Source organism: Schistocerca piceifrons, chromosome 3, assembly GCF_021461385.2.
Source record: "Schistocerca piceifrons isolate TAMUIC-IGC-003096 chromosome 3, iqSchPice1.1, whole genome shotgun sequence".
Taxonomy (NCBI): Eukaryota; Metazoa; Arthropoda; class Insecta; order Orthoptera; family Acrididae; genus Schistocerca; species Schistocerca piceifrons.
In genome coordinates, this window is record NC_060140.1 from 412,245,887 (window position 1) to 412,261,632 (window position 15,746).

Genomic DNA, 15,746 nt, shown 5'->3' on the forward strand with positions numbered 1-15,746 from the left:
GGATACATGCGGACGTGCATTGTCCTGTTGGAACAGCAAGTTCCCTTGCCGGTCTAGGAATGGTAGAACGATGGGTTCGATGACGGTTTGGATGTACCGTGCACTATTCAGTGTCCCCTCGATGATCACCAGTGGTGTACGGCCAGTGTAGGAGATCGCTCCCCACACCATGATGCCGGGTGTTGGCCCTGTGTGCCTCGGTCGTATGCAGTCCTGATTGTGGCGCTCACCTGCACGGCGCCAAACACGCATACGACCATCATTGGCACCAAGGCAGAAGCAACTCTCATCGCTGAAGACGACACGTCTCCATTCGTCCCTCCATTCACGCCTGTCGCGACACCACTGGAGGCGGGCTGCACGATGTTGGGGCGTGAGCGGAAGACGGCCTAACGGTGTGCGGGACCATAGCCCAGCTTCATGGAGATGGTTGCGAATGGTCCTCACCGATACCCCAGGAGCAACAGTGTCCCTAATTTGCTGGGAAGTGGCGGTGCGGTCCCCTACGGCACTGCGTAGGATCCTACGGTCTTGGCGTGCATCCGTGCGTCGCTGCGGTCCGGTCCCAGGTCGACGGGCACGTGCACCTCCCGCCGACCACTGGCGACAACATCGATGTACTGTGGAGACCTCATGCCCCACGTGTTGAGCAATTCGGCGGTACGTCCACCCGGCCTCCCGCATGCCCACTATACGCCCTCGCTCAAAGTCCGTCAACTGCACATACGGTTCACGTCCACGCTGTCGCGGCATGCTACCAGTGTTAAAGACTGCGATGGAGCTCCGTATGCCACGGCAAACTGGCTGACATTGACGGCGGTGGTGCACAAATGCTGCGCAGCTAGCGCCATTCGACGGCCAACACCGCGGTTCCTGGTGTGTCCGCTGTGCCGTGCGTGTGATCATTGCTTGTACAGCCCTCTCGCAGTGTCCGGAGCAAGTATGGTGGGTCTGACACACCGGTGTCAATGTGTTCTTTTTTCCATTTCCAGGCGTGTATTATTGCCACTAGGAGGTACTGAAAGAATATGTCCTCCTAAGTAGCTTAGTGAAACACATGCCGAAATTTTAACAAGTAGATCAAAGTCAGGAATAACGTAAATGTAGTTTATGAGATAAGTGAATACAGATAGCAAGGGAAGCAAATGCGATACATATGCGCTGGGGTTAGCCCAAGTGAGTTTTCTCTAGACCCCACTGTCAGGAATTAAAAGCTGGGCAGTTCTGTCACATATTCTGAACGCAGCCAGAACTCTTGTAGAACCAAAATAAAACCAAAGATTAAGCTAAACTGAATATAGCATTTTTAATCAAACATTGTGACATAAGAAGAATCTTTGCTCTTTTCTTAAAGAATGAATGAGATAGTCACAGTTAAGACAATCCCAATTAAATAAACTAAACTAAATTTGCCATTGATGAGTCCCCAATGTTTCAATCAAATGACTGTATACAACATGTCATGTGACATTAAAAATTCTATTCTATTCTACACTTCTAACTGCAGTGATGATAATGTGCAATCAAAGGAAAAAATATTAATGCGTGGTAAAGAAGGTACAGTAAAGATAGTAAAATTCCTAGAACACAGGCAGACAATGTCACTATAGAACAGCCGCAGAAAAACTTTGGAACAAAAAGGGCATTGTGATTCTAGGGATGAAAAAAGGAAATACCACTTGGTAATTGAAATGTTACAGTAAGAAATGAAAATGAGTGAATAGTGTATTTCCTTAAACAACAACCATGTTTATTTCAGAACTTTTAAATAATAAAGTACCAAATACAGGACACAAAGTTTCATAAATATCAAAATATGTACCAGTACAGATATTTTAAACAATTAAATGCCATATAGTGAGTAAAGATAATTTAATGATCAAATTGTTGGTTTTGTGGCTAAAAGGAGACAAATTCACGGCTATAACAGAAACTAGTATTATCATGATATTGAGATCATTATGTCCAGCAAATTAGGCAAAATAAAAAATACCAGGCTGGACACTCATAGATATGAAGAAAGGAAGAATAGTTCTTACAGGACTCTGCATAATAGGGAAAATTAACGTTACCAATTAGACCAAACAGAATGGAATTATTTATCCATTAGTAATCATCAGATCATTTGTGAGCTATTGAGCCAAAAGTAAAGGTACCAAACACACACATAACATTAAGTCTGCAGTAAATGGAGCTGACATTCTGACAAATACATAACAGATGCACAGTGGATGGAATGATTGAAATAGCATAAATTCTTGATATACAATTCAAAACCTATGGTCTTTTGACTGCTAACCTGTGACCACAATGTGCACATCTAAAATGTGACACTATGTTGTTGAAGACTATCATGTAAAATAAGAACATTGTGTTAGTGTTACTGCCACATAATGAAAGAAGCTGATAGGAAGCAGTAGGACCACATTATATAGTCTTTAACTTCAGACAACGGCTGATACACTTGTTTATTTGATTTATTGATCCAAAATCTTTCCAGATTGAGAGGTACAGCTAGATCTCTCTCTCTCTCTCTCTCTCTCTCTCACACACACACACACACACACACACACACACACAGAGCTTTGTCTATAAAAGAGGTTGCATTCTTGAAAAAGCCAATTTTGCACTGTCTTTTTTCAAGTCTCCTGTATTTCACAAGTTCTAACATTTATTTTTCCACCAGAATGTCATCAGGTCCTATTGCTTCATTGGGTTTTCAGCCACATGAAACTCAGAAACAGTAAAGCAGTAGAACCTGATGAAATTCCAGAAGAGACCATTAAACTTCTTGCTGAACAAAGTATCAGAGTTTTACACAAACTTTTTAACAAAATTTATGATACAGGTTATTACTATGCTCAGTGGTTATTATCAATGTTAAATCCCTTATCAAAAAAGAGGAATGCACAAATATATGAAGGTCATAGACTCATTAGCCTTATGAGCCATTCCTTTGAAATATTTCTGCAAGTCATCCACCAAAAGTTATATGAATGTGAGTAAATCATTGGTGAGGCACAGTTTGAGTTTAGGAAAGGTTTAAGTGCAAGAAAAGGAATAGCACCACTACAGTTTCTGGTTCAAACTGCTATGACCAGGACTTGTTTTATAAATTATGGAGAAGCCTTTGATAGAGCACCTTATGGATATCCTTAAAAGAATGCATACAAATGAGTAAGAAATCTGCTGTACAGAGAATTCAGAAGGGCTATTCAATAATTAATATGATTATAATCATTTTTTACGGTCACAATTTATCACACTAGAAGTTTGTCTTATTGATGTTTTATCAGCTTCATGTGTAACAAACATGCCATACTAATTTCATTGTCAGCATTCCTGGTTTCCACCTGTGAGAGGTAGGCATGCTGAGGCATGTTCGATATTGTCTACCACGTCAATAGAGGCAATGCACGATGAACAACATGCTGTTATGAAATTCTGCTGTCATCTCAACAAAATATGAGTTGAGGCCTATGCAGTTTTATAGGAGGTCTATGAAGAGTCTGTTCTCTCTGCAGCACAGCTTGAATATTATTTAAATATTTAAAGAGGGGGACAATCAATTTCAAAGGAAGGTGGACCCAGAACCCCAGTTACAAATAACCATATAAACACATTCTGAAATACTGAAAATTTCATTGGGTGGCACCCACAAGTTGAGGACAGAGAATTTACATGATATGTATTTGTGTGTGGTAGTGTCTGACTTCTGATTCCCAAACAAAAGGAAATTTGCATGTAGGTCTGCATGAAGTTGAAGTTGAGGTTCCTTTCAAAGGTAATCACTGCTGATAAAACTTCACTACATAATTTAGATCCTGAGAACAAACAGCAAAGCTCAGTGTGTAAGTCTCTTTCATTGCCTGTTGTGACTAACAACATAAAAATAGTCTGGAAAGTTCATCAACTGATTTATTTGACGCCATATACACAGGCCACAGAGAAAACCACAAGAACAGTCCATTATAACAGTCAATAGTACAGTATGTAGAGAAGCAGTCTGAACACAGTATGATGAGTGAATAAAGAATGAGAGAGTGTGGCTGGCGGCAACCGCACACATAGGTGGCCACAGTCATGCCAGGTACAGGTGGTGCTAGAGGGGGACATGGGTTAACACATCACCAACCCTCAAAAAGCAAAAGTGGTTACTTCTGCTGAGAAAGGTAAGGTCATCTCATTTTTTTATATTCATGGAATGGTTTATCAGTATGTTGTTCCTGCACCCACATAAATAACTGGAAAATACAACAGGGATGTCCTAAAAACTTTGCAAGTCCATATGAAGTGCAAAATACCACATATCCATGAAACAGGCTCATGCTGCACTGTGATAATGTGCAGTTACATATTTCAAATGTTGTAACTTAATATGTTGCAGAAACTGATGCAAAGAGCATCCTGCATCCTTCCAATAGTCTGGATTTAGCCTCGTGTGTGTTTCTTATATTCCATAACCTGAAGAAACACCTATACGAGAGGCATTTTCCATCATCTGAAGCAGTACTGAAGGCTGTGATTCTGCAGGTCCTTTCAGAAAATGGTTCCCAGCATGCCTTTACAGACTTGTAGAAACACTGGGACAAGCGCATCACATCCTCAGGAGGCTATTTCAAAAAGGGCCATCAAACTTGTGAGAATAATGAAAGGTATGTCATCAGAAAATGATTATGATCATTATTTACTGAACACCCTCCACACATTGGAATCAGACAACACAGGTTATGTTTGATGATGGGGTTACTGACTTGGTTAATATCTGCAGAAAAGGACATCAAGGATTCATTCTGTCAGCCCTGTTATTCAATTTGTACTCAGAGAGTATTTTACAGGAAGCACCTCATGATACAGAAAGAGGCATATGCTGATGATAAGTGCTGATTGCTGATAATTCAGATGATCATCAACTACTTATCAACATAGGAGGAGGTTAAGCAGTAATCTAGGTCTGAATATCAACAACAAAAAGACTCATTATATGATTATCACTCTATAGCCTGACTTCTTTACAAATGCAAATCAGTGATTCAATAGCTCCTTAATTCAAAGAGTAGACAAGTTTAAGTACCTCGGAACATGGCGCTGTGAGGATTGGAGATCAGACATGGTGAAAAAATGTCACATAGAGAATGGCCATAATGTTATAATAAAATTTAAGGAAATTCTCACAAGTATGGACATAGACCTATACCTTAGAGTTTGATTTACAAGATGCTATATTTTGTCTGCACTTCTACACAGCTCTGAAGGATGGACACTAAATATGATAACAGAAAGGTAGATCATGGCCTCTGAAATGTGGATTTACTGCCACAGACAACATGAATAACTAACACTGAATTAGTGCAAAGAATACACAAAAAGCAAGAAATGTTAACAATGTTTAAAAGAAGAAAAACTCTATACGGAGGAAGTAACATCTGGAACATCAAATACACTGATGAACCTAAATATTATGACCACTTGCTTAAAAGCCTGTCTGTCCATCTTTGGAACAAAACACATCACTGATTCTGTGTATCAGGGATCTGACAGTTTGTTAGTAGGTTTGTGGAGGTATGTGGCATTAGATGTCTATGCATAAGACACATAATTTGTGTAAATAACGGTCCACTGATTTGCTTATGTGGTGATGGTGCTCGATAGCAAGCCAGATGGAGTCAATATGATTTGCATCAGACAAAGTTGGCCACCACGACATCAACATGAGTTCACTATAATACTCCACAAACCACTGTAGCATGGTTCTGGCTCCAAGACACGGACAATTATACTGCTAAAAGAAGACATCACCATCAGGAAAGACACCAAGCTTGAAGGGATGTAAGTGGTTCACAGCTGTCAGCATATCTTCGATTACTACCACAGGTCCCTTGCAGGAGAATGTCTCCAATAACATAATACTGCTCCCACCAGGCTGTGCCCGTGGTGCGCTGCACATTTCGAGTTGCCGTTCACCTTGATGACAGCATTTGTGGAGACGACTATCGACCTAGTGTAGCCACAATGTGATTCACCCAAAGAGTCGACACATTTCTGCTTCAGAGCTCCATGTTCAATAATATATGATGAATGATGTGCTCCAAAACACTTGTGCCTGTACCAGCATTGTGCTCTTTCAGCAGAGATGCCACAGATCACCATTTATCCAAATTTCCAGAGCAGACAAGCCTTCAAATCCCATGGTCTGCAAAGAGTCATGGACGTCCAACAATTTATCGCCTAGTGGTAGTTACACTGTCCTGCTATCTCTTTCCATAGATGCTCAAGACAGTAGTATGCGAACAATTGACCAGCTTCACTGCTTTAGAGATATTCATTCACAGCCTCTGTGGAATAATAATCTTCCCTTTTTCAAAGTTACTTATCTCAATAGATTTCCCCAGTTGCAGTCCATATCCTTGCTAAGGTGATCCTCCATTCATGTCTGCTCCACTTACACACTTTTGTTACTTTGTCATGTGTCCGCAATGCCACCAGGGCACATACAATGTGGTGGTGGGCAGTGGTAATAGTGTTTTGGCTTCCCAATGTATATACTTCCACAGCTGATAATAGAAGGGGAGATTGAAGGTAAAAGAGGAAAAAGGTGGAGAAGGATATCTTATAGTATTCGCTACATGAAACACTTTTCTAGCCTTTTTACCCAAACTTCATTGTTACTCTTTGTCCTATGTTTCAGATTATAAGCCCAATTTCTAGTACTTGGAAATGGCTTATAACCCAGAACTGAAGCCATACAGTAATAATTAAGTTTGTGTAACTAGGCCAAAAGAGGTAGTTCATTTAGTTAATACAATATACAATTTTCACAAAGAAACTATAGTTGAATGAATTAAAATATCATCTTGGTGACTTAACATAAAGCAGTGGAGAGAACCAAGTGTAGATTAACCAGTAAAAATTGTGGTTCATAGAGTAAAGATGAATCATTCGGTCACCAACACCTATTAATAGATGGGCAGTTCGTCAACCTGATAGCATGGAGTTTTTGGCTTGTAAAGTGCTACAAGTTCCATTAACTCTGCCTTATTCATGCCCTCCTAGTGACAAGGAGGCTGGGACTGGGAGTGGCTTAAGGATGGACTAGGATATTATTGAGGTTGAGTGATCCTGTCCCAGGTATATACATACAGTGAAGTGGGAGGACTTATGACATTTGAAAGAGAAGCTTACAAGAACCTGTTTGTTGAACATGTTGTATATCTCTTACAGGTCTTTTTTGAGTTAAGAAAATGGCTGACGAAGTAGCATATTGTCCCACAATATAATTTCGTACAGCAGGATGCTGTTACAATTGTGCAAAGTAGGCAATTCAGACAGTGTGAATCCCCAGAATATAATATGATACAAATGGACGCTGTTTTAATGGAGCAAAAAAGGCAATTTGGATGGTGTGAAAACATGTTCTCACAGAAAGCAAAAGTATCTATAACATATTTTATTTGGTGTTCCATTTCATTTGTTTGTAGTTGTCTGCCATTTTAAGTAATTTTGAACCCAAATGGCTAGCAACTTTGTTTCCATTGAGGATGTAATTTGTTCCAGTTTATTGTCAAACTGATGCTGCATGCATCACCTTTTATACAGAAATATAGTGCTGTTGTTTTTTATGCTTATTGATAGCTTATTCCCCTCATACCATCCATTTAAAGTGGTTTCTGTGATAAGGATGCTTATGTCATCTGAAAAAATTAGTTATTTGTGACTCAGTGTTCAGGCCAAGGTCATTTTTGCACAGGAGGAAGAGAATTGGCCCAAGAATGGATCCTTGAGGAACTTTCTTTAGAATTTCTGCATCATCTCGTATTTTCCATTAGTTCATGTTTTATTTCTATTTATCAATGAGTTCAGTCATGTTGTGGAAGTTGTTCTTTTCCATTTTAAGAGTTGAAAATTATGTCTGAGGATTACAAAGGAAAAGTACAACATTGTGTATGTTCTAAATGATTAACATATTTAGTTAACCAGTTTTCAGCTTCCAAGGCCATCATCAGGCTTTAACTGACTGTCATCATCAAACAAGTTACAATATTTGAAAACAATACTGGAAAAGATGTCACTCATGAACACAGAGCAAAGCTCATGTTTATCATGCAGTTAATGTAATTAAAAGGTAAAAGTTGAACAGTGTATATATAAAAGGGAGAAAACCAGGAGAAAATATTAACATTAAACTCCCAAAACAGGGTCTACACAACAATCTAAATCAACACTCTCAGTAGAATAAACTTAGTACATGGTGGGAAGAGACAGAATGCTACTTACCATAAAGAAGACTCATCAGGTCATAGACAGATACAATTAAAAGACACTTACATATAGCTTTCAGCTACAACCTTCATCAGTAAAAGAGAGACACACATACCATCTACACACATGCACACACAAGCAAGCACACCTCATACACATGCGGCTGCTAGCTCCGGTATCTCGGGCCGGGATGCAACATCACGTGTGATGCAAACAGCAATCTGGAGATGGGGGTGGGAGAGGGGAAGGGACAGTGTACATGTGGAGAGAGAGGCAAATGCTGTCTGGTGGATTGTGCAGAGACTATAATGTCAACAGGTGCAGTGTCAGGAGTTTGTGGGGCAGGGAGTTGGGGTAAAAAGGAGCAAAAAGGAGAGGAGTGAAAAAAGGCAGGCAGGTGTGTTGGCAGAGGGCTGCAAATAAACAGAATGGGAGATGAGAATGGGGACAGAGGAGGTTTAAACTGTTGGGTGGAGGGTGAGGAGACAGTATGTTACCATAGGCTGAGCCCAGGATAATTATGGGAGCGGAGAATGTGTTGTAAGGATAACTCCCATCTGTGCAGTTCAGAAAAGGTGGTGGTGGAGTGATGGATCCACATGGCTTGGGTAGTGAACCAGCCATTGAAATCAAGTGTGTTGTTTTCAGCTGCATATTGTGCCATAGGGTGATCTACTATGCTCTTGGCCACAATTTTGTGGTGGCCGTTCATCTCTGTGGACAGCTAGTTGGAATCATACCAATATAAAAAGCTATGCAATTATTGCAGCAGAGCTGGTAAGTGACATAACTGCTTTCACAGATGGCGTGGTCCCTGATGGGGTAGGATAAACTTGTAACAGGATTGGAATAGGAAGGGTTAGATGTATGGATTGGGCAGGTTTTGCACCTAGGTCTTCCACAACAATATGATCCTAGTGGCAAGGAGGCTGGGACTGTGAGTGGCTTAAGGATGGACTAGGATATTATTGAGGTTGAGTGATCCTGTCCCAGAAGTCCAGCACAATCTCCAGCCCTGGTTAAAACCTTAGGCCTTTCCCAGATCTTCTTCCCTGAATCCATTTCCTTTGTCACACCTTTGACACCCCAGACAACTATCTTCTACATGCTTCCCGAAATCCACAAACCCAACAATCCTAGATACCCCTTTGTGGCTAGTTACTGTGCCTCCACTGATAGAATTTCGGCCCTCATTGACCAACACCTCCAGCCAACTGCCCATAATCTAGCCTCCCACATCAAAGATACCAACCATTTCCTTCACCAACTCTCCACTATCCCCACCCCTTTACCTCCTAGATCCCTACTCATCACTGTTGATGCCACCTCCCTACACCCCAGCATCCCACATGCCCATTGTCTTACCACTATTGAACACTACCTTTCGCACCATCCTTCATACTCCAAAACCACTGCCACTAGCACTACCTCATTGCTCATACACCTTGCTATAGTGTGTTTAAAATTAGTTGTGACTTTTGACAGCATCGCACAGGGTGAGTAGGGGAAAGTGTAGTTGCCAGCGTGTGCCAGCACATCAGCAACCAGCAATAAAGCCATGCCAACCTTATGTCGTGAACGCTGGTGATAAAGAAATGACAATAATGATTGCAGCAGAGCTGGTAAATGACATATCTAAATCAATGATCTTTAATACATAATCACAGGTGTGGTGTAAGTGGAGTGACCCCAAGGGAAGAACCATCACTGTCCTCTTTCTCGGAACTGGTACTAGTGCTGGCAGAAAGTACCATCTCTTCAATCTTTTCTTCCAGCAATCCTTCACAAATTCATTCTCCTCAACTACCTTCTTTGTACGGCTGACAACTCAAAACCAATCTTGAGGCATAACACTTGCAATGGCTTCTTTTGTCAGTGTTTCAACCTCACTGAGTGTAAACATCTTGCTGTTTTTTGCCACCCTACCTTTCACCTGCATCCATATGTTCTCAATAGGATTTAAATGTACGTGATATGGAGGAAACCTGATTACATTATGCCGTTTATCGGTAGCTATTTCGTCGACCTGATAGCATGGAGTTTTTGGCTTGTAAAGTGCTACAAGTTCCATTAACTCTGCCTTATTCATGCCAAGTTCAACTTCATCTGATGGAACATTTCTTTGCACCCAGAGCAAAATATCTGCTTTCCTCCACTGCATTGTTGGAGCTTTATGTACCACAATGGAGTGATATGGCACATTGCCCTTTACTATTGTCATATTTGTAGGAATATTCTGCAGCAGAACATCAGAAAACTACTCCATGAAAACTTTGGCATTCTTTTCCTCATGATAGTCACCTTGCTTGCTGGAATGGAACAGCAACGAACAGTTTGGAATGAAAGTATGAGCAGCGTCAGTGTGGAGGACGATTATCCTGCCACCCTTGCCTATCAGTGCTTTTGTTGTTCCTTGTGCTGTGCGATCCATTCACCACTTTGTCAATGTCTGACACATATTAACCCACATCTCGTCCAACCACACAATGTCTTCAAATGAAACATTCCTCACTGCATACAGATATCTGCCTCTCCAAGCCACAATATCACTTCTCTCAATTATAAATGCCCAAGACAAAAAGTTTTCATGCTGGAAACTGAGATCGTGTAAACAGTTTTGAAGTGACGACATACTCCCATTGAACAGCTCTGCTTCTTTGAGGCTGGAAAGAAATTTGCTTAAGATAGGATATTCCTTGCACTGATAATAAGCTTACACATGCTTCCGAATTGCATCCATCTTCATTATCTGTCTCTTGTAACATCTTTCTTTGCCAGGAGTTTCTAATAAAGAATAACCTGGTGTCACTTCTTCAATTATTCCTTTATTTCCTTGTCCTTGCCTATTCTCAACACCATTGACTGATGAATATTAAGTGCAGCAGCTGTTCTTCCACCACTCTTGCAACATCTAAAATCGGACTGCTATTATTGTACTAGAGCTCAAAATAACTTCGCACAGAGCACACAAATTCGTGAACTCTGCCTCAAACTGAAATTCTTTTTCTACTGCTCATTATCTTTGCAGGCAGTGAATGTGTTCATGGACAACCTCTTTTACTGTGAATCTCATGTTCAGACATGCTGCACTGTTATTATCAATGCAACGCTAACACAAAAACATTCTTTCACAACACCTGAGCACTGCAGAACACAAGGACAAAAAAAAAACCACTTCACAGATAGAGCTAAAAATGCAGAAGCAACTTAAGCATGACACCACACCATACTGTTTATCCCCAGCATGGCAACAGGTGCACTTTACCCACCAAACTGCTGGCAGCAGGGTACAGAAACCCGGCTTGCCATTGGTGTTACCTGGGCAATGGCATCACGTACCCTCCGGTGAGCCAAACATCAAAAGTCACAACTAATTTTAAACACACTATAACTTTATCATAGCCCACAACTGCTTCTCATTTGAAAGGAAGGTATATAAACAAATCTGTGACACAGCCATGGGCACCTGCATGGCACCCTCATGTGCCATCTAGAGGAGACATTCCTGGCCTCACAAAACACCAAACCCCTAGTCTGGTTCAGGTTCACTGATGATATCTTCATGATCTGGAGTCATGGCCAAGACACCCTATCTTTGTTCCTTCACAGTCTCAACATCATCTTTCCCATTTGCTTCACCTGGTCCTCCTAAACCCAGTGTGCCACCTTCCTAGATGTTGACCTCCTCCTCTCTGATGGCTCCATCCACACTTCGGTCCTCATTAAACCCACCAACCACCAACAGTACCTGCAATTTGACAGCTGTCATTCCTTTCACACCAAAAAATCCCTCCCATACAGCTGGCCACCTGGAAACAGTGTATCTGCAGTGACAAAGACTACCTTGCTCAGTATGCTGAACGTCTCACCGAGGCCTTAAAGGACCTAGTCCGCAAACAGATCTCCTGTGCCATTTCCGCTCATGCCATTAATCTTCCCACCACCCCCAAGAACCAGCCACAAAGGAGTATCAGCCCAGACTGGAACAACTTAACCACACCCTTTGCCAGGGCTTCAATTACCTATCATCGTGCCCTGGAATCGGGGACATCCTACCCAAAATACTTCCCACTCCTACTAAAGTGGTGTTCCATCACCCATCCAACCTCCACAACATCCTAGTCCATCCTTGTGCCACTCCCAGTCCCAACCCCTTGCCACAAGGAACATACCCTTGTAGAAGATCTAGGTGCAAAGTCTGCCCAATTCACACGCCCAGCTCTTTTTATTCCAGTCCTGTCACAGGTTTATCCTACCCCATCAGGGGCTGGGCCACCTGTGAAAGCAGCCATGTTATTTCCCAGCACTGCTGAAATCATTGCACAGCTTTTTATACTATTATGACTAAAAACCAGCTGTCCACCCAAATGAAAGGCCACCACCAAACTGTGGACAAGAGCAAAGTAGACCACTCTGTGGCACAACATGGAGCTGAACATCACACACTTAATTTCAGTGGCTGCTTCACTATGTGAGCCATCTGGATTCTTCCCTCCACCACATGCTTTTCTGAACTGTGCAGATGGGCATTATCCTTACAACAAATTCTTTGCTCCCATAACTATCCCAGCCACAACCTTCAGTAACATACTGTCCTCACACCCTCCACCCAATAGTTCCCACCTCCTCTATCCCCATTCTCATCTCCCATCCTGTTTATTTGCAGCCCTCTGCCAACACACCCACCTGTCTATTCCCACTCGTCTCTCTCTCTCTCTCTCTCTCTCTCTCCCTCTCTCTCTCTCTCTCTCTCTCTCTCTCTCTCTCTCTCTCTCTCTCTCTCTCTCTCTCTCCCTCCCTCCCCCCCTCCCCCTCCCCCCACCCCCCGTCCCCTCCTCCCCTCCCCCACACCACAAGCTCCCGATACTGCACCTGTTGTTGACATTCTAGTCTCTGCACAATCCATGAGACAGCATTTGTGTCCCTCCTCTACCGTACACCATCCCTTCCCCTTTCCCACCCCTCCAGATTGCTGTTTGCATCCCACATCTACCTGGAGCTTCCATTGCTTGGTTAAACAAAGTACAGTATGGGTCTAGCATACTTCCTTGAAGAGGTATTACATAGAAAAAGTGATACAAAAATGAAATAAAAGAGAGAACTGACAACTGCTACTAAACAGAATATATGGAGTACATAAGCAATCACAATAAAATAAGTAAATACAGGATAATGGAGAAACAGTGGGAGGATTGAGTGAAGATTAGAAGAGCGGAAGTATTGAGCCATGTTCATTCATTTAACATTAAATGAGGACTGTGGGCCAAATGTTTGTTGATTTCCAAGGCTTCCACCAGGTTGAGTTTTTGACCTTTGTTTACATTACTATCTGCTTATCAGTCTGAAGCACAATTTACTGCAAAAGAATGTACTAACTTGAAGTGTTTCAGGTTGACTTGGGCTGCTTGATGGTTTGTTATACTTCACTTCAAGCACCAAATATGTAAATAAGTTGCCACCTGAACACTCCTTTTATATGTGCCCTGAATCTGTGTGCCTTCTTCCTCCACCTTGGCTCAGACTTCGCCTCCTTACAGGCTGTAGATAAAGCTGCTGAAAATTAACTTCTAATTCTCATTCACTCCACCATATAAATAAGAGGTGATATTCAATTCACCTTATTATATCATCTTCAAAATCACAACTCAGTAAATGACACATGGGGACAGCTGCCTCTCTGTACTACATACATAACAGATTTGATATTGAACTCAATAATTAACCATTACAATACATTTATTGTGTTTGACATTTCACATTCTTAGATTTCGTGGAGCTCTTTCTTCCACACCACCCACTCCACAGAACTCCTATCTCCATCTCAGCAGGTAGGGCCGTCTGACTGCTACCCACTTCCATACAGTCACTAGATCATTAGCTCTAGTATCAGTACCTACAATTTAAAACACCTCCCAACAGTGGGGTGCTCACCACTTATCACCTACTCTCTGTCACGAACTTCTTTTCTCTGACGTGTGTATTTAAGGACAAGATACATCTCATTCAAGGAATGAGGGTGGGCCTCAAGTTTAATCATTGGTTCTAAGTATGCCTCTTTCCTGATAAAATCTGCTCTCATCACACTCAGTCCACATACAGCACAAATTTTGCAATGAGATGCTTACAGCTTTCAGATTTTCATCATATCAGAGAATGGATTTTACATTTAGCAATATTTTTAATTACAGTTCTCACACTGAACAACTACTGTAAGTGAATAAAGAGAAATGGTGCTTTCTCCCACTGCTGCTCTAATCACAATAATGTACTATATGAATCAGTGCAGTGACTGTTCCATTTCCCCTAGTTCTTCTCATGCCACATGAAAATCCAAGTTACTTTCTGGTTAGGGCTCTTATGAAATATGGAGGATAAGAAGTCAAAAACATGACCTGACAACCTGATTTTCATTTTTGTGGTTTTCTCAGACCACTTCATAGGACTGCCATGACGGTTTCACCAAGGCCATGGCTAAAGAAATCCTTTTTAACTGAGCTAATGCTGAGTGTGGTACAACTTTAAACTTGATGTGACATTAGACTCCAGTCTGCTTTCCCCCTTTTTTAAGTAAAGAAATTCTCTCACATGAAACCATTCTCCAGGGATGAGATATTGAAATCACCATTTCCATGCATAGTGTAGATGATTACTTTGTCAAATAAATGTAGAAAATTAGTGCACTATGAAAATGCAATATGTGAATAACTTTTTAAAATCATTGTAGGAATATTTCAACTATTATGATAGGGTTTCAAATATTTTCTGTTTGGGAAGAGACAAAAGGAAAAGCTAATAAATAAAAGCAATTGTAATTTAATCTTGGGTAAGTGATTTGGTCTTCTGAAATACTATTAATATTGCCAGATTAGATTTGCTGAAATGAAATACCATATCTAACAGAAAGATGCATAAATGTTGCTTGAAATAAATGTGATTGAACTGTGTGTTTCTTTCAGAAAAATGCCCAATGATGCATTTGGTTAAATGCACTATGCTTCTTATCTTGCTGGCATATGCAGCTTGTGAACATCATGCTGAAAACCTGGAGCATGAAAGTAAGTGAGATACTCACTTTTAAAATTATTTCTGTATGCTAATAGGTAACAAAAATGCAGTGAATGTATATTCGATAAAATATTTATATAATGTTATTCTTACTTGAGTTACATTTATATAGCAACCATTAGATCTTACTGACTGACTTGGCAGTTCCCACTTAATTTATATTCATAATCAGTAGGTGAGTCAAGTAGTATTCTCTGAAGACTGAAGTATGCAGCAGTAACAACAATATCACAAGCAGAGATAAGCAACTGACCTCTAATTATAGTCTGAGCTCACTCTTTCCTGTTTTCTCAAAAATTATTGAGAAACAGAATAGTGAACCCCTTTTTCTTCTTTTTAGAATAAGTTTTGAACAACAGCTTGGTTTGCCCCCCATAAGGCTTCTTTATTGAAAATGCAACATATAATCTCAAAAAATCAAT

General features: G+C 41.0%; 1 long non-coding RNA gene across 1 annotated transcript in view; it reads left to right on the top strand.

The window, feature by feature from the left end:
* LOC124790079 overlaps positions 1-15,305 on the top strand; it is a 29,131-nt gene extending 13,826 nt beyond the window's left edge. Inside the window, exon 3 of the long non-coding RNA XR_007016216.1 lies at positions 15,216-15,305. This is a non-coding gene — a long non-coding RNA (uncharacterized LOC124790079). The remainder of the gene's footprint in view (positions 1-15,215) is intronic.
* The last annotated feature ends 441 nt before the right edge of the window (positions 15,306-15,746 follow it).